Genomic DNA, 26,875 nt, shown 5'->3' with positions numbered 1-26,875 from the left:
ACTGAGGAAGCAAGTGAAAGGACACTGCTATGCTTTCTATCCTTTATATCTGTCCTTTTATGTTGCTTGTATTAACTCTGTCTTCAACTCTGGTCCTTCGTCTGGTCAGCATGCCAGTCGTCAACTTCCAGTCTTGATTGAAGACGTGTTCTTCAAATCAGGATCCACTAGAATAATCAGGAACCAGGAACACACAGGAACAAAACATGAATATGTATGCATATAAGATTTTTATGTGTGCATACATGTAAGAGTGAAATTTACATGTGCATGGAAGTAAGTTGAAATCTTCATGAATGTTTGTCAGAATTTATCAATAATTCTTCATGTTTGAAAGTAGGCCTTACATATATTCTCTTCATGCATGGGGGTAAGATTTGCATATGTATATCTTCATGAATGTAAGTAAGCTGTACATGTGTTTTTCATGGGTGGGTGTGAGCATTATGCATAGGTTCTCAAGATTTTAAGAATAGTGATTTGAAGTTGTTTCTAATCTTTTGCTGTGTGACTATTTACAAGGAGATTTATTATATGGTTACTGTAATCATTTCTTGGATAGTTACTGTACTTCTTGGAGATAGAATTTAAAGAATTATGTATTCATTTGAAATAACATTGTTTCTTTTTGTTCAGTTACTGTGTGGCTGGCAGAGACTTAATATAAACACACACACACACATATATAGGCTTTTATATGGCTGCTAAACTTTCAAATGCATGTTTTCCTTTTGTCTGTGTTACTGGCTGCATTTGTTTCAGGGTTGCTATCCTTTTATCATTTCAACATGTGCAGTGCTCTCCTATCTGTATTCTGGTGGCAAGTACTCTCATGTGCTTTCCTGTGTTTTCAGTAGGCTTTCATTCACAAAACTGTTTTTGATTTCTTCTTGGGCTCTTCATGTTCCTTTTCATGACTAGGACTTATTTTTTTCTTAGATGCCATTTGTAAGTATCTTCATTGATGACATGATCATATTGTTGTGTCTAGTGAGGTGTCTGGAAAATATGAAGTAATACCTTCATGGTATACCCTCTCTCTCTTCCTTCCCCCAGTAGAGACTGTTTTAGGATGAAAAGTTGAGAGATATGGATAACCTTTTTCAGTTTTCATCTATAACTTTCTGTTAAAGTCTTTGATAACAAATTCAACCAATGTGAATCTATGCTTCTCTAGCATTCTAGATGTTTGTGTCTGTCCTAGTTATGAAGTTGGAGTTTTAATGCTACAAGGTTAGGAGTATTCTTGCTATTGAATTACTTGTTCTTTTGCTGGAATAACTTATTTACATAATAATTTATTTATAACAAGATTAGTCTTCATTGTCATAAGGTTTTGTGAGTAGTATGAAGCCCCATGGAACTCCAACAAATCTTGTTTCACTGTTACAGCATGAATGGTACTTGTCATGTTTTTGAAGTTAGAGAATATAAGTGAAATTGTGTATCTATCTCTCCTCCTCCAGTTCTCAATATGTTTCTTGATATTCTCCTTCCCATTCAAAATCTGTATCTGTATAAGCCATGTAATTCAACTTCTTTATAAAATCATTTTCATTATCAACCCCTAATCTTGCATAAATTTCTTCCAATGGTATGAAACTTGTTCTGTGCCCAAAAAATAATTTCTCATCATAGTCTTGGTAAGATTTTGTTTGCATTAGTTCCAGGTAAGCAAATCTTTTCACTAGTGTCCCACACATCCCCTTCTTCATCTACCTCTTCATAAAGCTTATAAAATTGATAAGGCATTTATTCTAAATCATCTTTTTCCATTATTATCACACCTTCTGGTATTCCTTCTGATTCAGTGTCTGAATCAGAATCACTGAATCCAATCACTATGTTCTTTGGATTTTACTCAATGCCATGTAAACTTTTGTCAGACTTTGCTAATAACTCTGGCTTTGTGTTTTGATCTGAGCCCATGTCACCAGGTTTTGTCTTTCCCAAATCAGTTTCAGGTTGTTTCTCACTACTAAGCTTTAGAATTTCATTTAGAATTGGTAAACTTAATGGTATGGGGTTAGTTTCTTCTTGCAGATCTTCTATAATGTTAATAATCATAGATCCTACTCTACCACTAGTCTGAGGTTTACGTTTATCTTCATTCTCATTTGACTATGTAGAGATCAGAATCTTTCCCTCTATTTTATTATTTTCTTCTGGGAATAAGTTTGGTACATTTACATTTCCCCCTGCATCATCATTAGGATGTGTGCCTTCCTTTTGTCCCACAATACATACATATGTTTCTGGATTTGTAGCTAAGGTGTTCGTAACCACTAAATCATTGTCCATTTCTTTGCTACCCTCTGCCAGTTCTTTGTGTGTCTCAGCTAATTCTTCTTGATTTGATTCATTTCCTATGAAGTCTACATTTGAGGTTGTATTCTCTACTACAGTGGAACATGAACCTAAATCACAGCTGTTGCAATGGCCAGATACCCCTCTGCCACTTAGAACGCTGGCACCAACTGAATCCTTGGTAGTTACTAAGACTTCCATTCCATACCCATATTCAAATTTAATTGTTATGTCACCTCCATTACTTTGAATAGTAGTGTTTTCAAAAGTAATTTCTGTTTCATTTTCAGTTAATTTTTTCTCATCTACATCACTAATTGCTGGATGGAAGGTATCAGCTTCTGGATTCAAATTAGATGTATTTTCTATGGGTACCTGTGCCATAAAGCTATTTATGGAATTAACTAAATTGGTAGGAGGTCATCTGTTTCAAAGCCTTTATATTTTCTTCTTTTGCAATAGTAACCTTTAGGGAATTGAAATTATGTGTCTCTGTATCAGTCACAAACTTTTGCTTGAGTTCTTGTGACTTTTTCATTCTTTATCTTTTGCACAATTCAATCCCATTATCCACTCTACACTGGAAAAAGTTCTCTAAGAAAGATTTTATTTCCTTTAGATTCTTTTCCTGTTTAGTTACTGTATAGCTCTTTTCAAAGTCTATTATATCAGTTGCAATTTCTGAGATAATTCCTCTTATTTCTATTTCTGTCTCTTCAATCCGTCTCTGCCGTTCTCTTGCTTTATTGCAATGGCTATCACTCACAGATTCACTTTCTTGCACTGAATTTTCACCATTTCCCAACTTTTTTCTATTATTTTTAACTGCAGCCTCATTCTCACTATTTCTATATACCTTAAAGGCCTGGCTTCATAACTCTTTCCTAACCATATCTGAATACTTAGGCTTTGATCCAGTTTTTATAGCCTGTTGCATTTCATGCAAATCCAGAACTTGCACTGAGGACTTTAACGTGCAATGTGAACAACAAGTGAACTTCTTGTACCTAGTTTGTGAGCTTTGTGTGTTCTTATTATTAATCTCATGTGTCTTCTTTAAAAAACAATTTCCAATCATGTGACCTTTTTTTTGGTGACAAAAGAAACATTCCCTAGTTTCTCTCTGCACTGGTTTTTCTTTGTAACCAAATGTAGTATATGTCTTAACCATGTTTAGTCTCTTGATTTCTTTAATCTCCTTTTGTTTAAGATTATTCTCTGTCATTTCTAATTTTTCTTTTAGGTTTTGGACTTGTTTACTTTGTTCTGAATTACTATCATGTAAGTAAGTTGCTACCTCACATAGTTCTATCAGGGTGACTGAATCATACTTAGGGAAATAGTGTTTGAAAAAAAATTTCAAATTAGGTGTGCAACCCCTTAGAAATTGCCTACGGACATGGCTAGCAGACTCTTCATTATCAGTTTCTAGACCTAAAATTGAATCTGCCATCTCTGACAGTCAATGTATGTGGCAGGATGTTCCCCTTTATTCTGCAAGATTTTGTCAAACCTAGTCCATACATTTGGTTTTGAACAGCTTTGTTTTATGGCCTGAAGTAAATCCTCCCTACATTTTCTTAGGTAGGACATGCAAGTAGGGTTAGCAAAGTTCATATCTACCCTTTGTTCCACAGTTGGTCAGCCAGTCATATTGTTACAAGGGAATCACTTTAAAAGACTGATATATATTAATTTAAGGTCGCCAAGGAATTCAGCTATGTAATTCCTAAATGAAAACTCAAGTCAGCAGTCAATCTTTTATGGAGTTTAATTACAATAGGAGGAAGAAAGGAATTAGAGATAGAGAGAGAGAAAAAGGGAGAGAAGGGAATAGGGCTTAAATACCCCTTCTGTTTAGGCTGGGCCAAAAGGCCCAAGCCCTTAGATAGCTGGGGCAAAGAAAAGAGATCAGTCCCTATTACTCACGTGACCAAAATGGAGAAACAGTCTCAGAGGCCCCCACCTTCAGCTTCCTTCAGAGCAAGCTTCTCAGAGCACACACCAACCACACCGACCAACTTCTCAACCACCTCCGAGTCTTTTCAGACCCCCCTATCCTTAAGGAAACCATCCAAGTTCCCTCCCCTCAGTCCTCACATCTACCAATCACCTGTCCATCAATTTCCCTGTGCCAATGGAGGCTCTAGCTTAACCCAGGACCGCCCAGAGGTCTTCTGGCTTTGCACATGTCTGTCGAAGGTCATATTTTCAAATAATTAAATCTTTGATCCTTTGCTACAGCCCTTTCTAAATCCTGTTAACCTGAGTAGGGTAGAGATTGGAATAATTAAATTTTGATCTAGGCTGTAGCCCTTACTCAATCCTGTTAGGACTGAATAGGGTGGAGATTGATTCCAAGTATCTCCATTGTATCAATTCTAAAATCAATCATGACTCAAAGAAATTCCTGTTCTATGCTTAAGCATAGGTCAAAGTCCTTTCCATTGTTCAGCAAAGGGTTTCTGTCCTAAAGTAATCTTAAGGGAAGAGAAGAACCTCCCATGCCAATGGGGTTCACATTCCAATAGTCAAGACCCACTATCAATAGGAAATTTTTCAAGTATGAAATTTCCCAATGGTGAAATTTCCAACATTTATAAGTCTAAGAAATTTTGAGGTTTACAATATTACTATCAGATATTGTCTTTTCCAAGAATTGTCTCTGTTCATGGGGGTTGAACAGTTCTGATAGTAGGAACTCTACATCTTCAAAATTAGGATCAAATATCCTGAAAGCACATTTTAACTCCTTTTGGCATTTGAAAGGATTTTTTACAAATTTTGGGAAATGGCTTTTTATGGATTCAATTTCCTATGGGTTGAATTGTCTATGGGCTTTGGAGTATAATATACCAGTATTACTGGATAACTTAGTGACCTCTTTTAGTGGACAGATTTTTTTTCAGGTCCACAGTCAGGCTTGTTCTCATTGTCACCTTCATTTTCCTTAGGTACACTCTCTGTTTGTTAATTGTCCTTGCCCGTAACCTGATCTAGCCCTTTTTCCTTAATCAATCACTCAAACACAGCCTTAATCATACTTTCCAGGTTGTTATCAGTAGACAGTATCTTTTCTGCCTTAAGGGGATCACAAATCTAAAGATCTTCTTTACTTGGATTAGAGTCTGAAGGACAGCCATTAAAAGCACATACACTTGAGCCAGGACCTGCCAGAGTATAGGGTCTGTTTGGAATGGCAACTGCAAAACAGACCTTGTTATGTTGCCTATATAATCAATAGATTCCATGATCATAAGGGTCATTCTGCTGTACAATATGTGGTAAACTCAGAAACAAGTGATGACAGCAATGACCGCAACTCCACAAATAACTTGTTTATGCATTGTTGTTTTTCTATTCTACTCTGCCTTTCAAAGGATTGTGGGGTTCAGTCAGTCTTTGAGGTGCCAATTGTATTAGAAAAAGGATAATTTATAGATATTTGAAGTTGTAATAAATGATATACTCTGGCTTTGCTAGAGAGATACTAGGGGAAACATCAGGGTGCCTAGTTATAATGGAGATAGAGATACTTCTGAGAGATAGAGAGATACTACTAGAGAGAGATATTCTGGGGTTGCCTATTGATTACTATTGATGGCTAATAGATTAATATTTTTCCTACCCTTCTCCTCCCTCAATACCACCCTTCATCACCCTCTTTGGAAGCTTTTGGTGTTGCCCCTTCCCCCTGAGTGGATTCTGAGGTTTATGAGGAAACACTTATCTCTTCCTTTCTCAAGTAAGGGGGTTTATTGGGAACAACAGGATGGAGGACTGAGGTAAGATGAGGTGAGAGGGATAGGGTTGTCCCTAGTCTATAAGGAGGGTTAGAAGGATTTTGGGAAATGTCAGTCTTGTCACAGTTGTGACACAAAGTCTGTCAGGGAGATGGAGGACAACTGTTTAATCTTCTTTCTTCTTCCTTCAGACTCAAAATCTCAAATATACAATCAGTTCTTCAGGTTCAACTACCACCATCAGCCACACAAAACCTTCTTCTTGCCTCCCCTCTCCAAAGCCAAGAGACTTCATTCAGCCTAGGACAGAAGCTAACCTGTTCCTAGCTTTTTCCCTCTTCAGCCTGGCTTGATTCTCCAACTGACTTTCCTAGGAACATTCTATTTGCAATGTTCACCTTGATTGACAGATGATGTCCCCAGCTTTCTGTCTTGCATGCATGAAGTTCTCTCTTCCTTCATGCTTCTTCCACAGGACAAATAGAATGTGTTCAAAATATAACCCTGACTGATGGGTCAAAGAGAGTAAAATTTTCATATAAAATGGAGAGTGATAAGAGGAGATTGGCCACTGATCTAAGACCTTATGAGTATGAAGACTGCTACAATTTCTCTGCAGGAAGAGGCTAGGGAGCCTGCTTCATGGAGGGTCTTGATAACATGTAGTGGAAATGCCCTAAAGATTCAACCTAATCCCTCAGGGTACTTCTAGAATCCTAGAGGAAGATGTAGTGGTCTGATTTTGGAATAGTCAGTCCAGAGAATACTCATTTCAAAAGTATATACAAAATATATAAAAAAATATAATCTAATTAGGAGAAGGAGAAAAGGCATTTGTATCAGGAGATAGGGCAGAAATGGCTTCATATAAGAAATGGAATTTGAGCTAAACTTTGAAAAAAACAGATTTTCTGAGGGGATGTAAGGTAGATATATGGACTTACTGCCACTTTTAAAAAAGAAATTCATCTTTGCCTATAATAGAAAGCTATATCAATTATAGCACATCATCGAAAAAAGAAGCACTATAAAAGAGTCTTTTAAGTATAATACATTAGACCAGGGGTCCCCAAACTTTTTACACAGGGGGCCAGTTCACTGTCCCTCAGTCCGTTGGAGGGTTGGACTATAAAAACCTAACCCTAACCCTAACTGGGCAGCAGTATACACAGTGCAGAATCCCTTCCCCCAGATCGCTGCTCACCATGCTGAGTCTTCTATTGTACAGCCACATAATCCTTTGCATGGGTCCTCATTCTAAGGTGCCATGCAAAGGATCATGTCACCGGAAGTAGTACTGTACTGAGGGATGCTTCACTTGCAGCACCACCACATACAGTGCTCCTCTCACTGACCACCAATGAAAGAGGTGCCCCTTCTTGAAGTGCAATGGGGGCCAGATACATGGCCTCAGGGGGCTGCATGCCATATTTTGGGGACCCCTGCATTAGACTAATTACAAAATGTTGCTGCCCATAATTTTACAATGAGGCTACATAAAGATAGGTCCTGATTAGTATGAATAATGCATTTTCTGTAGTGATGCTAATCAAATTTACAAGACATTTCTCATATAAATTCTAACTTCAAATAATGCAAATTCAAATATATTTTATTTCAGGGGATTCATTATTCCCATTACTTGGGATTTGTATAAAGAACTTGAGCCTTTTTATTTTCAGCAGAAAGGATCAGAGAGTGAAAACATAACAATATGGAAATAGGTTTTGACCAAGGACAACCCAGTGGAAACCCAGTAAAACCCAGTGGAGGGGGCAGCTGGGTAGCTCAGTGGATTAAGAGCCAGGCCTAGAGACGGGAGGTCCTAGGTTCAAATTTGACTTCAGCCACTTCCTAGCTGTGTGACCCTGGGCAAGTCACTTGACACCCATTGCCTAGCCCTTACCACTCTTCTGCCTTGGAGCCAATACACAGTATTGACTCCAAGACAGAAGGTAAGGGTTTTTATAAAAAAAAAAAAAACCCAGTGGAATTGTGCTTTGGCTACAGGAAGGGATGGGTGAAGGGGAGAGAAAGAACATGACTCTTGTAACCAAGGAAAAATATTCTAAATTGACTAAATAAAATTAAAAAAAGTTTTTTTAAAAGAGTCAGAGAGATTTTGGAAACTTAAATCAAGACAAATATTGGTTAATTCATAAACATTTATTAAGTACCTACTATTATGTGCTAGACACTCCAACATGTATATTTCTGGCATTGGTGTCATCTGGTGCCCACTCATATTTCATTGAGAAGGGCTTTTGTTGAGTAGAAGATAAATTAATTCACTAATTTAAATCTAACCTATGTTTTTATGCTCTCCTTGTCATCTAATGGACTCTTAATGCTTGTCGACTGACTCTACATTAAGTGTGAAAGATAACCAGCATGGTGGAATGGAAAAATGCAATGGACTGGGGATTTCGGGACCCCAAGGCCCCACTACTCCACTAACAACCAGTTTTGGGACCATATAAGCAATTCGCTCAGTACCTGTTTCACATCTGTTTTTAAAAAAAGCGTTTAGTCAAGGTGATTTCCTTGGTGCCTTCCAGGCGGAGAAGCGAGTTCATTCAGCCGAGGACTCTTGGAAGACAGGAATGCCCCCTTTTTCAGGGAGTGCTAGAATCCCCCAGCTCCGCCCCCGCCGGTCCAGAGGTTCCTGGAGGGGTACACAGCGGGACTTCGACTACGGTTACGAGGGCCATTAGGCAATCGTGGGCTGCCCGCACGGAGGCCACCTTCCCAGGAAGGCCGACACTTAGACACTTAGGCCCGCAGAAGGGATGAGCCAGGAGCAAGGCTAGAAGGGAGTAGAAAAAGGACATTCACCAGGATCCCCTGGGCTGAAGCTCAACCCACGGACAACAAGCGGAGGACCACTTCGCATGCCGCCAAGCCTTCTTCTTCTCTTTCGTCACTTTGCCCCGCCCCTTTCCCCTTGCCCACCTTTCTTCTCTTTCCCTTTCCACCCCCGCCTCTTCATGCTCCTGAAGCCCCGCCCCGCCTCGCCCCTCCCCGCCATCGGCCGCAGGAGCAGCACTGCGCAGCAGCGTGCGGGCGGGGGGGGTGGTGTGGGCCGGAGCGGAGGGGTCAGCTGACTTGCTTGGTCTTGGCACGTGACTCACGTCGGTGGGTGCTAGGGCTAAGGAAGCCCGGAGAACTAGGAGATGGAGAGCTAAGCTGCTAAATCTTCCTGGGTGTCCACCTCCGTCGCTTTTCCTTATTCTTTTTTTCTTGCCAGCACCATCGGTAAGTATGGGTGCCCTGGCAGGCGGGGAGAACGGGAGCGGGGTGGCGGGGGCCATGCCGGGGTTGGGCTTTTCCTTCGGCTGTCAGACAGGGAAGGCGCCGCAGCAGCGCCAGTCACTTAATTCTTCCTCTCTTGCCGAACGGCAGAGCAACCGCCCTGAGGCTGTATGTCGTCTGTCATTGTGTTCCGAGTTGCGTCTTCCGAGCAGGCGTGCCTTGGACCTAGGCCCAGCCTTCTCGCGCCTGTCATATGCTGCAGTGTGGGGTGAAGACGTGGTCGGGACGTACTGGAAGGCAGGCCTTATACCAGGTCACCGGGACTCTTGGGCCCTTGACTTGGGGAAGGGGCAAAGGTTACTGGGGTCCATGGACGCCTAACTTGCCTGGGGTTGCAAGGTCATGGTTCGTTCACTCAAAGCCCCTCACTTTGTAGGGTGTGCAGGATCAAAGCTGAGTGGTCCATTGAGGTAGGGAAATCAGAAGCAAAGAAGGCCCATCCGGGGCCCTTTCACTGGACCATTGTCGAGCCTTTTTTTTGTTGCATAGTATCTATTCATTCTACTTCTGAAATGTTTCTCAAAAATCAGCCCCTTTCATTTCCTTATCTTTTGATTAGTTCTTTCCCCACATCACTCTCCTCCCCCCAACCTGGAATCCTCTTCTTTCTCACCTACACTACCTGACTTTCCTCAAGACTCAACTCAGTCTCACTTTGTGTAGCAAATATAAATGATTCTTACCCCCCTTCCCCTTTATATTCCATTTATACTGTATATATCTTGTATGCATGTATGTATGTATGTATGTATGTCTTCTCTCTCATTAGGATGTCATCTCTTTGAGGGTGCAAGGGCCAGGTTTTTGCTTTGCTTTGTATTCTTAGCCCGTGGGACTTAGTAAATGCTTAATAAATGATTCTCTCTAACAGATAACTGCAATAATCCTTTGTTGAGATCCTGTTTATATCTCTTTAAAGTATTGGAATAATATTCTAACTGGTCTTCCTACCTACAATCTCTTCTAGAGGTTAACCACTGGGGGAATGATTAATGTAAAGCTCTAATCTTTATTTAAAAAACAGCTATTAAACAATGTGTTAGTTGCTGGTGATAAAGATAAAAAACAAAGTTTCCCCCACCTCAGAGAGCTTTTATTCTTTAGTCAAAAGCATCCAGTGACTCTTAGTTGCTTATCACAGAAAGTTGAAAGATAGAAAACTGGGCCTGGAGTCAGGAAGACTTGAATTCAAATCCAGTCTCAGTTACTAGCTGTGTGGCCCTGGGCAAGTCTCTTAGCCTCTCTTTGCCTCAGTTTTCTCAACTGCAATATGGGAATAGTAACAGTTCATACTTCACAGCATTGTTGTGAGAATCACATGGGATAGATAATATTTGTAAAGTGCATAGTACAGTGCCTGGCACGGAGTAGATACTCTATGTTTATTCCCTTCCCTTCCTCTAATTAAAGATATCCAACAGTCTGGCCTGAACTAGCTTTCTCTTTCATTGTTCCCATTCACATAATCTATGCTTCTGTCAAATTGGACTACTAAACTATTTCCTGATATCTCTTTGTCTTGTCTTTTTGTCTCTCCTTTCATTAGATTACATCTTCAATTCTTCATGTATTTAAGTACCACTGAAAACAGGTTAACTGTGCTTATTTATATTGTGGATATAAAGATGGAAATTTTTCATTCCTTAGGAGGTATAAGAGACACAAATGAAGAGTGATAAATTTGGAATTAGAAGGATGAATTTGGACTAAAGAGGTTTCAAATCCTTTTTTCTGCTACTTAATACCCGTGTGTTGTGCATGTTACTTAACCCCCTCCCCCTCAGTTTCCTCATTTCTACAATGAGTTGGGTTAGATTAGAAATCCTTTCCAACTCAAAATCCTAGTGATATGTGACAATATTCTAAGCAGGGCCTCCTTGGGAATTTTCTGTGTTAGAAGCTCATGAACCTAGAGAACAGATACTATTGTCTTTTGTTTCAAATGAAGTCAACTGGTATTTACCTCCCAGTCCTAGTGCTTGACCTTTTACCTATCAAAGCACCATTCATGAATCTTGTTTCTTAAATATGCCTTGAATTGAGGAACTATGAGTTTGTGTGTCATATTGCTTTGTTAGGGGAGAGAATTTTAGATTGAATTCTCATTTGGGGTAGAGGGAAAATAATGTTCACAGTGACTTTAGCACTTTTTTTCCTATATATTTAGCTACCGTTCAAGCAGTCCTTGAATTTTGAGAGGGTAAGAGGGCTCCCAAAGGTAAGAATTTTAGAGAGAGTTGACTGAAAGACACTTTGCATCTCTTAATTATTTTTGTTGCAGGACCTATTTCAAAAGTTGTAAAAATAATTAGAGGGTCAGAAGATAAAATTTTTAGGCATATGATAATGATCTTGTGATTGAAGTCAGTATGAAAGGTTGATTTTTCCTTCTTCCTAAGAGTTGGTTAGGAAGGCAAGAGAGAAAAATAGTATCACTTTTATTGACAATAGATATTAGGTTTCTAGACAACTCACATGAAGTCTCATTTCATTTGTTCATGAGTGTGCTGGATAGAAGCAGATGTGATTCAGTTTATACATGGAAAAAATGTAACTATATAAAGGAAAATTGACTTAATTAAGAGTAGGATTAGAATTTATGTCTCTTAACTCTTAACCACTCTTCCACATATGATATTATCAGTATTCCTGGAGAGGAGAGGTTCTTAACCTTTTTTGTATGTCATAATCTACTTTGGCAGTCTAATGAAACCTATAACCCTCCTCCCAGAATAATGTTTGCTGCCTACATTTATAATAAAAGGAATTGCTAAATTTCAGTTAGAGGTTAAAAAAAAATGAAGATAGAATTTTCTTCCCCTTCCAAGTTTCTGTACTCCCATCAAAATTCTTAATTGATTCCTTGAAGAGTTCATGGACTGTAGGTTAAGAACCCCTGCTGAAGACTAGGCTATTGTAGATTAAAACATAAATACATAATTTTAAGGCACTAAGGCCAATATTTTTGTTTTAGGGAAGCAGCCATAATGTAGTAGGAAAAGCCACTAGATTTGTAGTAAGAGGACAAGGGTTTGAGTCCTGTCTCTGCTTTGTACTCTGTGTTAACTTGGACTAGATGACTTTTGAGCATCAATTTCATTTTTAAAAATTGTTATAATTATGTAATTCTACAATGTACTTCTCAAGGTAGGACTGTGTTTTGTATATCTTTAGTAGAACTATGTAAGTGGAGTTATTGTTGTAATATTAATTCTGGGCTTTTAAAGGAGGTAGGTGAACATCTGCAGCTGGATAGCACCTGGGTGGGTTGGCAAGGGACTGCTTTAAAATTATCTTTTCCAGATATAGGTAAAGTGTGTCCAGTACCCAAATTATTTGGACTACGTGTTAGGAAACTAGATGATCTAAAAGTTGTTGGAAAGTGGGCTTTAGGTATCTAGGGTGTCTCACATTTATATAGAAGATTAGGTTTAAGGTTGTTTATGGAAGATCCTTTTCTTTTTAGCTATATCTTGAACAATCTAGATAAACTCTATAATAAAAATACTAAAAGCCTGACTAAAGCTGTTGTAAATTCTTAGAGAGATAGGTGGTTAGTGTTAATACTGTACTTACAAACACTGAAAAGAACATTTTGGCTTTTATGAATTTTCTAGTATAGTCATAATAAATATATTCATTTTTAGTAATGGCTTTTGAAATACTAAAGCTATAATATTGGAATTTTACTCATCTTAAATGGACTTTTGCAATATAACACTGGTCCTGTTTGATATAGAATTTTCCCTTTTTTTTTTATAGACCTGAATAATTATCAGCAGTAAATATAAGAACCTGAGCCATTGTAAAACTTGCATTTCACCAGTGTTTGAAAATTTCAGAGAAACATGTATTATTGTGTCATGGACAACCAGTAGTGACTATCAATCAAAGCTACTTGGGTATTTCTGAATGGCAAAAGTGACATTTCAAGCTCTTCTTTATTAAATTAAGTACATTTTTTTCATTGGCCTTTTTTTAAGAGAATCCTGTAGGCATTATATGGTTCTTCAATATAATTAGGTTTGAAACAAATCTTTGTCTCTATTTAAAATAAGAATATGTTAAGTGCATTGGAAGTACAAGTGTCAATGCTATGTCATCAAATGCATTTTAAATGAAATGATGTCTGACAAGTCATTTGAAAAATAAGTACTCATGAACAAGTAGACTTGTAGTTTTCCTTCATGGTACAATATGCAATAAAGGGTAATAATTTTGCCATGGGTATTGCAAAAAGAAGAAACGATGTAATTTTATATATACAGAATTCGATGCTCTGTTCTCTAGGGTTTCAGTTTTGTTTCAGTGTTTTTTTAAAATTTGTGAAATCACATTCTATTAACGAATCTTTGATCACACATTTCAGTAATTTGTAAATATAGATATCCCTCAATTTAAGCCCAATTAATATTCAGAATTTCAGACTTATCCAATTAATAAAGTTGGGAATAAATTCATTTTGCAAAGTCTTTAAACATTTTAAGTCACTTTTGTTTTTATATAATTTTATTTATTTTTCTAACTTTATTTCCAAGTATAGTTTTTCCCCTTTCCCTGTACAGGAGCTATCTCTTGTAACAGAATAAAAAGAAAGGGAAAAAAACACTTCAGGAAACTAACTCAGACATCATTTGGAATTTTTAACTTAAAGGAATTTTGAACTGAAGCATCTTGTAACGATGATAACATTTACCAGTGAAGGGTGGTATTGCAGTGCCATTCTTCTATATATTATAAATTCTTAAAGATATATGTATCTTTGAAAAGTAAGGGTGGGTAATCAAGGAACAGCAGATATGGATCCAGAGATTCTAGGCATGGGAAGACTTGTGATCCTGGAATATCCCTTTGCAGAGGGGAAATCCAGGTCTTAGGGAAGTGCTGACTGTAGAAAAAGAAGGAAAATTGACTACTGGGTTAAGTTTGCAATTCCTGGTAGTGGATTATTAACATGCCATGGTTTCAACAAACTTCACCAAAAATTCTCAATTTTGCTTTTAATAAATTTTTTTTCTGTAAGAATTCTTTAAGAATACTTGTTCTCTACCTTGATCTCTGCCCTCCCCCCATTTTTTAATAATGGAAGCCAAAGGGGAATTATATTTTAGAAATTCACATTAGAATTACTCTGGGAACAATGAGGTTGAAATTATATGAGTAGATAAAGTATATTTGCCAAGTATAGAGGAAAATCTTTTTAAATATTAGATACAGTTGTTTATAAAGTGAAAATCAGCAGGTATTTATGAACTATGTAACATTTAAACATATTTCATTTGAAACCAAGAGAAATATTTAAAAGCCTTCTCAATCTGTTTAAAAATGTATATTTTAATGAATACCAGAGTAACACAGTAACACAAATTTCATTATATGAATCCCTGAAATCATTACCTGAGTGAAATATGAAGTAATCCGAGTAGGAAGTGTTTAAACAAGTTAATAGTTTATGAACAAGAACTGAAAAAAAAAAAGATTGAGAGATTTCTTGTGAAGGGTAGAATTTAGAAAGAATCAAATAATAAAAATAACATATTGGTCTTCATACATTGCATTTTTTGTAGAGTGCCTTCTGCATGCTTTAGATATGATAAATGATTTTTAGTAAGCTATACTGCTACAGTTGTGCCATGTGCCACAACTGGGAAGCAGTATATTATTATTGCATATACGATTTGAGATCATGTTGCTTCTCCTTCATTTTGTCTTGTTTTGATAAGATCTTAATAATCTGTTTGCTACCTTGGTATTAGAAAAGAGTAAAGAGAAATTATGTGTGCACAGCTAATTAAAAAAAATGTAGATTTTACCTTCCCTATCCCAGTTCTTTAAGCTGAAAATTGGCTTGCATTTAAAAGTCTGAGGAAAGCAAAATTGGGTTGCTGGTTTCAAGAGGAAGAGGGATTGTTTGAAACCTTTGTGGATGTTTGGTGTAGAGGTTAGCAAACTACAGATGCAGTTTGTTTTTGAACAGTTTTTGAGCAAAGATTAGTTTTTATACCTTAAAGTTTTATAATAAAGTAAAACATTTTAAAATAAAGTTTTATGTTGAAAAATGTAAGAACCAATCTTAACTCATGGACCATACAAAAACAGGTAGAGAATTGAAGTTTTGCTGCCCTGTGTTATAGTCTGTTTTCATGAAATTACTTTGTAATTATTTTCTTTTTATCTTAAAAAAAAATCCTTACCTTCTGCCTTAAAATTGATAGCAAGTATCAGTTCCAAGGCAGGAAAGGATAAGGATTGACAGTTTCAAGGTCACATAGCTGGAAAAGGCTGAGTTCAGATTTGAATCCAGGACCTTCCATCTCCAGGCATGGCTTTCTATCTACTGAGCTATCTAGTTGCCCGGATTTTGTATATATCTTACATATCTACATAAGCTATCTCCTCCATCTTGCCTTCCTTAGAATGGGGAATTTCCTTTAATATCACTTTACTCCCTTTCCAATCTTGACCCTATAGTTAACCATTTCTTCATTATTTTTTTGATGCTTATATCTTGCCAAATCTGAATCCTGGATTACTTTTACTTCATTTCCAGAGATCATGTAATTTAGTCAACTGGGTATATACTACAGATTTATTACCCAAGTTTAACTGAGTTCTCACTGCAGCAAGGTAACACTTTTACTCACTCTTTCTCTGCTTCACTACCCACTGAGACTGTTCTAAGGCTTTTTTTTTTTTGGCCTTACCCTCTCATACCATTCAATTTACCATCTTTTGAGTTGAGGGTCTCACCTTATTCTTTACTGAGAAAATAGAGGCTATTTGCTGTGAGCGCTCTCTTCTGACCTTTTCTTTATCTCAGAACCCTGTGATGTCTCTCATTATTCTTTAGTCTTGAATCAAGGGATAATCCTTCTTACCAAGGCCAACTTCTCCACATACATCCTTGATCCCATCTCCCATCTTTTCCAGGAGATTGTTTCCACAATCTTCTCCTTCCTTACACCCTCTCTCCCAACATTTTTCTCCTTCTGAAAAACCTGTCACTAAGTAAACCCTACCCACCCTTTCAGGCTATAGTCCTCTTATCTTCCCTTTCACAGCTAAACTAGAAAAAGCAGTTTACAACCATTGTCTATATACTTCTTTCACTCTTTTGAACCTTTTGCAATCTGGCTTCTGACCTTATTACTCAAATGACACTGCCCTCTCCAAAGTAACCAGTGATCTCTTAATTGTTAGATCTGATAGCTTTTTTCACTACTTGTCCCTCTCAACCTTTATGCAGCATTTGATATGTTGACTCCATTCTTCTCTTCGATATCTTTTCCTTTGTAGGTTTTCATGACACTCCTCTTTTGGTTCTCTTCTCACTTATTTGACCTTTCCTTCTCAATCTCCTTTGATGGTTCATTATTCATATTGTACCCCCTAACTCTAGGTGTTAGAGGACACTAACACTATCCTGGGCCTTCTTTTCTCTCTTTTAACTTGCATCAGTTCATATGGGTTTAATTATTAGTACTATGCAGATGCCTTCTAGATCTGTATATCTAGGCCAGATCATTCTGCTGAGCTCCATTCTTGTATTTCCAGCTGCTTAATTGATATCTAAAATTGGATGTCTCTTCAGCTCTTAAACTCGGCATGTTCAAAACAGAATGCTTCCTTTATCTTTTCCCTCAAATTCACCTTTCCCCACCTCAAACTTTCCTGTATTTATAATGGACATTGCTGCCCTTCCAGTTATCTAAATTTGCAACCTAATTTATTTATTTTTTTGATTCCTAAGTTTTCCTCACCACACATACCCAGTTATTTGCCAAATCTTTTCATTTCTATTTTCATAACACTTCTTACTCTTTTCCTCTTCTCTCTACTTACATAGCTACCACTAGGGTAGGCACTTATTACCTCTTGCCTGAATTGTTATTGCACTAGTCTCCTAATTGGGCTTCCTGCTTCAAATCTCCCTTCACTAATCCATCACTCACCTCCCCCTGCTAAAGTGATTTCCTTATAGTGCAGTTCTGAATATGTCATTTTCCCCTATTCATCAAACTCTTCTCTCTAGGATCAAATATAAGTTTTTCTGCTTAGCACTTAAAGCCTATTACAACTTTGCCTTAACCCTACCTTTTCAACATTATTATATATTACTCTTCTTTTTTTGAGTTGCGGCCAAGTCAAACTATTCCTTATACACTATATTCCATTTCCCATCTCCCATAGGCTTTGTTCTGGCTAACCCTCCTGCTTAGATAGTACTCCTATATCCCTTCTGTCTTTTGGAATCTCTTCTTTCCTTTAAACTGCCCAAGTGCCACCTCGGTGGAAGGTCTGTCTTCATCCCTCCTAGTGGCTAATGCCCTTCTTCCCAAAAATTTACCTTTAAAGATATTTTGTATATACTTATGTATGTGTTATCTCTTCCAACAGGATGTAAACCTCTTTGGGCAGGGGCTATTTCATTTTTGTCCTTGTATCCCTAGGGCCAGTTGATTTTGGCCATGTGGCCAAGTCATTATACTTTTCTGAGCCTGAGTTTGTTAGGTCGTGGAAAGAGATAATGATGTCATTGCTTACATCTTCCTTTCCATTAAAATTTCTTGTTTGCAGGGCAACTTATAAAATAGATAATTCTCACGGGGCAGGTTTTCAAAGTAAATGAACAGTTGGCACAATCTGATAGCTTTGCCTGGGTGTACCTTTATTTGGTTTTATCACTTCTCAACTTATTAACATCTCATCTTAGCCTTGATTAGTGTTTGCTTTTTAAACCCACTCTGAATACTTAGAAGAGTCAAATATACTTGGAATATGGGTTTTGGACCATTTCACAACACTATCTCTTTAGGAAGCTAAAGGAGTGGTATAAATATCTTGCATAAAAAAAGATGTTTCATCAGAGATATAATCAGTCAATGTTAGTGGTTCTGCTGACTTGTTCAGTACTTAATACTTTCAGTATCTTTTTTAACCTCTTTTGCCTCTGTATTGAACCTTGTATAAAAAATTTCCCACTCTTTTAATTCTAGATATTGTGTATATTCCTCCTGTGTATATTCAAAGGCAAAACAGAAATAGACTCTGCCTTCAGGAATTTACATTTTAGGCCTGGATGAGAAAGTAGGCAGATACATTGTGTACACAAATGAGTAAATTTAAAGCATATACAAAGTAATGTTGAGGAAAAAAACTGTGCTAATAACTGGGGGAGGGAGGAAGTGTCCCTTTTTGGTGCTTTGAGAGATGTCAGAGGCTCTTTAAGAGAGAAGTGAGTAGGGAGTACATTTTAGGAATTTGGGGCTACTTGTGAAAAAGTATGGAGGTGGGACATTTCAAATGTCATGTACAGGGAACAACTAGCAGATGAGGTAGAACTGGAAGGAAGAGTAAATGTAGAGGAGTAATAAGACTGGAAATGGAGGAGTGAGAATGGTGGAGCACTTTAGTTGCCAAATGGAATTTTATGTTGAAGATATTTGAGCTGGGTGAATAAGGGATGGGGAATGATGTGGTCAGATATGTGAGGAATTGGCAGTGGTATTAAGGATTAAATGGAAAGGAGAAAGACTGGTGATAGAGAGACTAATTTTAAGTTATTTTAAAAGTCCAGATTAAGGTGATGAGACACTCAAAATGAAGGAAGAGGGGAGTTGGGTGGGAACATGTTAAGATCTGTTCTGGACATATTGAGTTTGAGACTCCTACACTGCATGTCATAGGAGTTCTGGGGAGATATTAGGACTAGATGCATAGATTTGGGAATAGATTTTGGGAACTAGGTCAGTAAGCGTTAAAGTAGACACCATGTGTTCAGGTACTATATTAAGTTCTGGGGATTAAAAAGAAAGATGGGAAAAGTCCCTGATCTCAAGGAGCTCAATATCTAACAGGGAAGACAACATTTGAATAACTATAGGCATACCTTGATGGGTCCTGTTCCAGATCATTATAGTAAAGTGAGTCACATGAATTTTTTGATTTGTCAGTTATATATAAATATAACAAATAAGTTATATTTATATTGTATTGTCTACTGATTGCATAATAGCATCATGTCCAAAAAAAGATACCTTAATTAAAACATATTTTGTTATTTAAAAAATGCTAACCATCCTCTAAGCCTTCAGCAAGTTGTAATCTTTTTGCTGGCGTAAGGTGTGGCTTCCATGTTGATAACTGCTGAATGATCAGGGTGGTGCTTGTTGAGGGTTGAGGCAGATATGGCAATTTCTTTAATAAGACCACAATGAAGTTTTCTGCATAGATTGACTCTGCTTTTTACTGACTTAGAGGCCATTGTAGGGTCATTAGTTGACCTAATTTTGTTGTGTCTGAGGAGAGGGAGAGAGTTGGGGAATAGTGGGTTGATGGAGTAGTCAGAACATACACCACATTTATCAGTTAAGTTCATGGTCCTACATGGAGGTGTTTTGTGGTGGCTCCAAACCATTACAAATAATATCAAAGAACACTTATCACAGATGACCATAATAGATATAATAATGAAAATGTTTGAAATATTGCAAGAATTACCTAAATGTGACTGATATAATGTGAGTGCATGCTGTTGGGAAAATGGTGCCAAAAGATTTGTTCTGAGGCAGGTAGGTGGCTCAGTATATATAGAGCCAGGTCTAGAGACAGGAGATCTTATGTTCAGTCTGGCCTCAGACATTTCTAAACTATATGACCTGGGGCAAGTGTATAATTATTCTAAAATGCAAAGTCTAAATTCTTTTGAGAGTAATTTTAGAAACATGCTACCATCCCAAATCCAGAAAATGAACTGTTTGGAGAAGGCACTATGAAGATACCTCTACAGACCACACACTGAACCAGAAGATCCAGAGTGAACTTTGGGATGTGGTGATTTGAACTGTGTGGGGTTGAATGGAGATATCTTAGTTTCCCCAGTCATGTGAAGAGGGGGCCAATTGTTGCCTAAGGAAAATACACCTCAGTTTTTACCAGATAGTTTGTGATTCTGAAGACACAGCTGCCAGCTATCAGCAACCCAACAGGACTGAGGCTGGGGCCGGGCTGCAGCCGGAGATCAGGAGGAGGATTCAGAAGCAGGAGTAACTGGGGCTGGAGATCAGGAGGAGGATTCAGGAGTAGGAGCAGGCAGTATCAGCAGGCAATATCAGCAACAGCAATGCCAGTGGCAACAGTGAGGAACTAAGGAAGATGGGCAAGAGAAGTGGCTTATCTCTTCTTTGACAAGAGTCCTCCAGCTAAAAATAGCTTGGCCAGTAGGGAGGGCAACTGGAGAAAAAGTATGGAAAGAAAAAAGGCAGCATTTTCGAAGAGAGGTGGGTGGGGTGGGTGAAAGAAAAGCTTTGGCAGGAGAAACATGGCTTAAAATTTTTCTAGGCCATCTTAAAAAAAATTGAGAATTTTCCTCATCCTTTCTGGTTGCCAAAAACATAAGAATTAAAATTAAATCTCAATAACAAAAATATTTTATTTTAGGAGATTTATTAATGATCATTAGAAATCACAGAATAAAGAGGGATACAAAATAATGACAAGTGCCCATGGCACATACATTTCAAAATCCCTATACTTAGCTTACCACTGCCACCATGCTGACTGCAAGACCAAGAAAAAAGAGACCCAAGAGGACTGCCCACTCACTAATATCCTCTGTCTACAGGAAGTACATAAGGACAGGAAGTCAGTGGGCTCCCAGGAAATTAGCTCTTTTTTAGGGCAACAGATTTTCAGTTATACACAAGTCACCTAACCCCCATTGCTTAGCTCTTACAGCTCTTCTATCTTGGAACCAATATTTAATATTGATTCTAATATGGAAGGTAAAGTTAAAACAAAACAAAACTTGCCCAGTCAGGGTTGCTACAGACCCTTGTTGCTTTGTTAAAAAAGGTAATATCTGTGAAGCACAATAAAATGAAATTTGTATCTACAAACAAGATCTATACATGGAAAATTGGAAATAATCAATAAAAAGAAGGCATTAGAGATTTTAGTTGGGAACTTGAATGAAGCCAGGAAAGCTGAGTAATTTGAAAATGAGAGAGAGAATCCCAGGTATGGGATACAACCATGAAAATACTGAGAGTTGGGAGATGGAATGTCTTATTGGAGGGATAGCAAACAAGGCAATGGTACTAGATTATAGAGTACATGCTAGGGTTTGAGCTATAAAAAAACTGGAAAGGTAGAAATGAGCCAGTTTATGAAGGAGTCTGAATGTCAAACTGAGGATTTTATATTTGATCCTGCATTTATTTGGGGGCCACTGATTGATGAGAGAGAGAGAGAGAGAGAGAGAGAGAGAGAGAGAGAGAGAGAGAGAGAGAGAGAGAGAGAGAGTGAGTGTGAGTGTATGCATACATATGTATATGTATGTGTGTATGAATGACATGTTCAGGCCTATGCTTCTTAGGAAGATCAGTTAGATAGCTAAGTGGAGGATGGACTGAATTTGAAAAAGATTAAGCAGGGAGACCAACCAGAAGGCTATTGCGATACTCCAGATGCAAAATGAGGGCTTGGAACCTTGGCTGCAATGTTAAAGGAGATAAGGGAATGTATAGGAGAGATGTTGCAAAGACAGAATCAATAGGACTTGACCACATATTGTATATAAAGGTTAAGAGAGAGTGAGGAGTTGAGGATGGCATCTAATCTGCAGGCCTTGTGATGAGGAGGATGGTGAAACTTTTGACAACTGTAAGGGGAAGAAATATATAAAAGGTTGGATCGGATTATTTAGGAGTCGGGTCACCAGGAATTTAGTCAAATTCCAAAGAGATTTATTTTAACAATTTATTTATAAAATATAGAAAGAGTGAAAGTAAGAAAATTAGAGAGAGGATAGGGTAAGATATCTAGCTTATGTACTTTTACATATTTTGCTCCGGCCCCTGGCTCAACCCAGGCAGGGCTAATTAGCCTTTAGTTGGATTGGCCTCAGCCTTGAGCCAAAGACCTGGGGATGCAGGGAGCCTCTCTCAATAGGGTAGGTCTCTCCTGAGGCTAGTCCCTTCAGAAAATCCAGGAAAGTAGTCAGCCTTTTTCACTCACCCCATGTGGTAGTTTTAATGAAAGTAGAAGCAGTCTGAGATGTTCAGTCAGAGCTCCTCCAAAGTTAAGTTGAAGACAAAAGACTGAAAAAGGACCTTCACAGGAAGTTCTTGGCATTTTTAAAGTTCATTCCTTTTTGTCACTTCCTGTGACTTCCTTCCATTTTAGGTGCACCAATTACAGCTAAAACTTTGCTTAGGACTGCCCAGGGGGGCAGTCAGTCAATTTCGATTCATCACCCACTATTGCACATGTGGGTCACAGACCTCCCCCACTCAAGTATAAGTGGGGTGTATATGCTTCTGGTGATTAAATCTAAAAATGGGCAGGGGAGAGTTAATTTAATTTTCACACAACATAGTTAAGTTTGGAAGAGGGGGAGGGTTTGAAAGAAAAGTAAATGTCAACTGAGCATCCTTGGCCATCACCCTCTATATGTGTTGCATCACCTTAAAAAATGTTAGCTCCTTGAGGGCAAAGGCCATCTTTACTTTTGTATTTTTATTTATAGTGCTTAATAATGGTTTAGCATATATATAGTAGGGATTTGAGAAATCTTTTCCATTTATGTATTCATACTTCCATTTAAAAATGAATTATTTTATTGATACTTTTAATTTTTAAATCACATTCATCTATAGACTTATCTTTTGTAATAGTATTTGAATTTCTCCAGAGATACTAATTTTGGGGTTTTAGGAATGAGAAATTGGAATCATGAAGTCATAAGGTATTTTGTATTTATTGTGATACTTTACATTGGTGAGTTTTAAAATAATGATGAGAAATCATTATATAGCAAATAATTTTTCGGTGATAGAATCATACTAAAAGATTAAGAGATTTTTCTTTTAAAATTGTAAAGATTAAAATTTGGGGATATGGGGAGAGACTGAGGCATCTGAGGCAGGTAGAAATTAGTTTCTCTCTGCAAGGAGTATTATATTTTTTTAGAGGTTTATTGAAGATTAAAGAAAATACAGGATAAGAAACACGTGTCCAGGCCATAGAGTGGCCTAGACACAATCTCACCTACATTATGAAAAAAAGCCAGGCCTGCCCCAAAACGGATTTCCAAGAGTCCCAAGAGCCTCTCAAAAGCCTTTGAATCAGCTTAAATACCTTCTTGATCTCAGCCCAGTTGAGATTACAAGGCATTCTGGGGAAGTGGAGCAAAGGTTCATGGGGATTGTAGTCCTGTATTCAAGTCTATTTTTTACAAAATGACATATAAATGTATAGTTTATATTATTATTTTTATTATGAACCAATATATTGTTTAATTTCTGTTCTTTTTCTTTATTTCCTCCTTGCTCTTGACTCCTCCTTCTTTGATGGCATTTATTCTAGGGCCTGGATCTCAAAGCTATCTCATCCTCTTTCACCACTGGGTATTTCATAGTTCACCAGTCTAGATCTCTGCTCCAAGTGACTTTTGGATTTATGGAACTGGTTGTAGAAGTTATAGTAATATGTTGTAGCAACTATGAATTGGTCCATCCTTTCTGGAAAGCCATTTGGACTACTAAAGTGACTATAAGGTGACTTGATTCAGAAATCCCACAGCTAGGCACATATATATGTGTACACACACATGCCCCAGGTGAACTTAGTGATTTTTTTAAAAAGGTCTTATATTTCATTAAAGTTTTTATATCAGTAAGTAATTTTTGTCATAACATAACTAGAAAGAAACAAAGCAGTTGGGATGCAGTTGGACCAAGTTGCAGTGTATGGATGTAATGGAACTGTGCTATAAGAAATTATGAATGTAATGACTATAGAGAAACAAAGGAAGAATTTATATGAACTGATGGAGTTGGAATTGAGAACAAGGAAAACAACCTCAATCATTACAAGTTTGTAAATAGAACACCAATATATACTGAATCATCTGAAATGAAAATGATAAAGTTTGACATCTCCTCCCCTTCCCCCCATAAGAATGAAAAGGCATTTCCCCTTTATTTGCTAAGATGGAGTAGTGTGGGTATGGAATACTGATTATAATGTATTTGTACTGAACTTTTTTTTTGTCAAATTGGGAAATAATGGTAATATGAAAACAAAAGCTGTCAAAATTTAAAAAATTAAATTAAATTTTATATCATTTTTTAGTTGAGAAAGATACCACTATCCATTTTTCTCCAGTTTTTTAACTTAAATATTCATGTTAAATATCCATTTGAAACTAATGGTGGCATGTGATACAAGCTACTTGTTTAAATGCACTTTTTGCCAAATTATGTTCAGGTTTTCTTAGCAGTTCTTTTCTTTTTTTAAAGCTCTTGTCTTCTATCTTTGTATCATTTCCAAGACAGAAGAATGGCAAGACCTAGGCAATCAGGGTTAAGTGACTTGCCCAGGGTCACACAGCTAGGCAGGGCCTGAGGCCGGATTTGAACCCATTTTCTCTCAACTTGAGGCATGGTGTTTTTTATATTGTACTATGTAACTCCTTCTCTTAGCAATTTTTAATGAATAAGACCTTCCTCCAGTAGTTTATATTCTCTAGCTTATTGAACCCTTGATTATTTCGTTGCTGACTCTTGCTTACTTGCTTACTCACCTGCTTTACTGATCTTCTTTTAACAAGTGTCAAGCTAATTTTGATGATTACTGTCATGCCTCTATTTCATCACCCATTTAGCCTTTGTGATCTGACTTCCATCCATGTTATGTTTTTGTAGCAGTCCACACCTAGCTATGGACAAGGGAAACAGAATGTACAGAGGGGCTTAGAAGAGAGCATGCACAGTCTTGGCTAGGAAAGCCTCTGACCCTTGATCCCAACTTCCCCCAGGTTAAGCACGAAAACAGGTTTCTTTGTGTTCACCTGGCTAAGATAAACCACACCTATACCTTGTCGTTAACCAATGATAATCATCCCTATGTATTGTGTATACTTGCATATCAAAGAGATTAAAAGGAGAGCCACAGCAGTCTCCACCCTCTCTTGGATCTTAGCTCTCACCAATGTCTGTCTTTGCTGGAGCTTGGCCTCTGGCCAAGCTCCATCTTTAATTCCTTTCCTTCTCTATCTCTCTCACCTGGGACCTGGCCTTCGGCCAGGCACTTTCTTTTCTCTATCATGTCTCCGACCTGTGTGGTATTAAATTTGGATCATTGGACGGAATTAGCCTTCTGAGAGGTCCACTGATCGGAGTATTGCTGTGGCTCCTTTGTAATCAATACGGCCTTGTTTCTGACTCATTTCTGCAACTTGGCTTTGCCACGCCCCTCGCGGAATCCTAAAATTCTATCCTTTCTCTATCTTTCTTACCTTGTGGCTTCTTGCTGGCAAGAGGCTACAGCTTTTGAAACTCTTCTTCCTATGATTAATGATGTCTTGAGTCCCAAATCCAAAGGCCTTTTCTCATTCCTCATTCTTGGTGAGCTCTGCAGCTTTCAGTTCTTTTAAACATTTTTTCCTTCTTGGTGCCTTTTTCTCCCTCTGAAACTCTACATTCTCTTGCTTTTTCTCCTTCCCTCTCTGATTATTCTCTTCCTTACTCTTACATTTCAGTTCAGCAGGGTCTGTTGTATGTTCCATACTTAATTTTCTTTATACTTTCTTTCTTGGCAGTTTGATTCACTTCTGATGCCTAAACTAACTTTTCTATGCAGTTGACTTTTCATCTCTCTTTCTCTTTCTCTCTCTCACTCTCTGGCTCTCTCTCTCCATTTCTCCTAAAGGACATCTTCAGAAGTGCTATTTTCTAACCCTACCTTTATTGTGAGGCTCAGTCAGGAGAAAAATAGAAGAGGACCTGTATTAATCATAAGAGTTTTATTTGGTACACAGACCTCCAGATAGCAGTTATTGGAAGCAGGCTTGCTGTTTGCAACATCGCTAAGATTCTTCCCCTCTTTCACAAAAACAGGACTTCATGTTTCCCGGGCCACATCAATTAATCAAAAAGCATTTAATTAAGCCACTAATTTGTTTCAGTCAAGGGGAAAGAAAGTGGAGAAAAGGAAGAAACATTTATATGGTGCCTAGTGTTTGTCAGGCATTGTGCTAATGTTATCTCTTTTGACTAATCACTTAATAAACATTTATTAAGTACTTACAACATTCTAGGAACTGTGCTAAGTACTGGAGATACAAAGAAACGGCAAAAACATTTCTTTTTTTTATTTCATAGGCAATTATCTTTTCTTTTTTTAAATAATTTTTTCTTTTTTATTAATTTGGTCAATTTTGAACATTATTCCCCGATTACAAAAATCATTTTCTATTCCTCCTTCCCCTCCACCTACCCTCCCATAGCCGGGGCACAATTCCACTGGGCATTACATGTGTCTTTGATCAGAATTCATTTCCATATCGTTGGTATTTGCACTAGGATGTTCATTCGGAGTCTACATCCCCAGCCAAATCCACTTCCACCCATGCAATCAAGCAGTTGTTTTTCTATGGTGTTTTTACTCCCACAGTTTTTCCTCTGAATGTGGATAGTGTTCTTTCTCATACATCCTTCTGGGTTGTTCAG

At 37.7% G+C, this 26,875-nt stretch overlaps 1 protein-coding gene across 3 annotated transcripts in view; it reads left to right on the top strand.

The window, feature by feature from the left end:
- The window catches only part of ATP6V1C1 (ATPase H+ transporting V1 subunit C1), a 69,795-nt gene that overhangs the window by 1,392 nt on the left and 41,528 nt on the right, over positions 1-26,875 (top strand). Inside the window, exon 1 of one of the 3 annotated variants that reach the window (XM_007488178.3) lies at positions 9,153-9,305. The exons of 1 other annotated variant lie outside the window; for it this stretch is intronic. The gene's annotated coding sequence lies outside the window, so the exon portion shown is untranslated. Of the gene's footprint in view, positions 1-9,152; positions 9,306-10,913; positions 11,077-26,875 lie in introns of those variants that run through there. One more of the 3 variants, XM_056823239.1, reaches the window with a different exon arrangement.

The sequence above is a fragment of the Monodelphis domestica genome, chromosome 3 (assembly GCF_027887165.1).
Source record: "Monodelphis domestica isolate mMonDom1 chromosome 3, mMonDom1.pri, whole genome shotgun sequence".
NCBI lineage: Eukaryota > Metazoa > Chordata > Mammalia > Didelphimorphia > Didelphidae > Monodelphis > Monodelphis domestica.
This window is presented reverse-complemented; position numbering and strand designations above follow the sequence as displayed.